The sequence below is a fragment of the Pleurodeles waltl genome, chromosome 2_1 (assembly GCF_031143425.1).
Source record: "Pleurodeles waltl isolate 20211129_DDA chromosome 2_1, aPleWal1.hap1.20221129, whole genome shotgun sequence".
In the NCBI taxonomy this organism is placed as follows: domain Eukaryota; kingdom Metazoa; phylum Chordata; class Amphibia; order Caudata; family Salamandridae; genus Pleurodeles; species Pleurodeles waltl.
In genome coordinates this window covers 673,122,797-673,124,353 of record NC_090438.1, presented here as the reverse complement: position 1 = coordinate 673,124,353, position 1,557 = coordinate 673,122,797, and the positions used below count along the sequence as shown (strand labels likewise).

General features: G+C 45.5%; 1 pseudogene; it reads left to right on the top strand.

Annotated features, from left to right (window-relative positions):
- Window positions 1–690: 690 nt before the first annotated feature.
- LOC138259085 (large ribosomal subunit protein P1 pseudogene) lies at window positions 691–1,073 on the top strand (annotated as a pseudogene).
- Window positions 1,074–1,557: the final 484 nt, after the last annotated feature.

Below are 1,557 nucleotides of genomic sequence, written 5' to 3'. Positions count from 1 at the left end.
ATGCAAGTCACGCTGCTCGCTCTGCAACTAGCACCAGTAGAACTGACAAAACAGTGTGAACAGCACTATGTGGTGCGCAGGAGTGCACATCCATCCAAGTTGATTTTGCTGGCACTGGAGTAGAAAATCCACTCGAGCAGCAGCCCTTTGACCACCCGTTACTGCCCGCGTTAGAAAATGACACTAGCGGATACCAAATCTTGATTGCGCTCAGATTTCTGGAGTCTCACAGAAAAAAATCTGCCATGCAGCGATCGGTGAAATTTGGACAGTAAGAGTAACGTGGAGTCACTGAATTCCGCCAAATCTTTGGGCGGAATTAAACACTCCTTCCACCCCTATTCCCAAGCTGTTCTGTATGCTGTTCTCTTCCAGAGTACTTTGACCCTGTCTGCAAAATCTTTGCTGCATAGTTGGTTCACAAAGCAAATAATACTGGTTTGGTACAGTTAAAAAGAGGGTATGGTTTAATACAGTTAAAAAGAGGTTCCTTTGTACCTTATTATACAACATTAAGTAAAAAATGATGCTGCATACATCAGAATAACTCAGTCTGTGCTAACTTTTACTATTCTATGTATTTGCACTCTTGTATGTACTCTTTCCTGTCGGATTACAAGGTGCTCGGTTCTTCTTCGGAAGCTAAGGCTGAAGTGGAGCGTTCTTCAATCCGGTGGCTGGCATCCTTTAATCCATCCATCCGCCCCCTAGAGCAACCCAGACCTCGACGCAATGGCCTCAGTTTCTGAGCTGTGTTGTATTTACGCTGCTCTCATCCTCCACGACGACGACGTGCCCGTCAGGGAGGACAAAATCAATGCCCTGATTAAAGCGGCCGGAGTGTCAGTGGAACCTTCCTGACCTGGCCTCTTTGCAAAGGCTCTTGCCAACATTGACATCGGAAGCCTGATCTGCAATGTAGGAGCTGGTGGTGGCGGTGTCCCAGCAGCTGGCGCTACAGCTGCTGCATCAACTGCTGCTGCTCCTGCTGAGGACAAGAATAAAGAGGAGGAAAAGGAGGAAGAATCTGAAGAATGTGATGATGACATGGGCTTTGGTCTTTTTGAATAAATGGACATTAATCAGACTTTTAATAAAGTTTAAGAAAAAAAAGGCAAAAAAAAAAACTATTTTATGTAAACAAACACAAAGGCTGTTTCTTTATAATAATAATTGCATGTCTGCTTGGATCCACAATTTAATTTAGTTTAACTGCTACTTTCCTAATTTGCAAAAACACAGAGCAGCATAATTAAATCCTGTGGCGGCCGGCAATTTTTGGAGGGAGGGGGCGGGCAGGAGGCCCACTCACACTCATTCATTCACACAAGCATGCACATCCATTCACCACACTCATCAACATTCAAACATACACGCATGCACCAAACATTCATTTAAAAAAAACACACACACACACTTACCTTCAGGTCGGAGATCCCAGGAGGGTTGGAACTGCTGCCTTCCCTCACTGGCTGACCTTAGGTCAGCCAGTGAGAGAAGGCAGCAGTCCCAACTTCGTCACAGAGTGGGATGGGGTCAGTGAGACATCTGACCCCA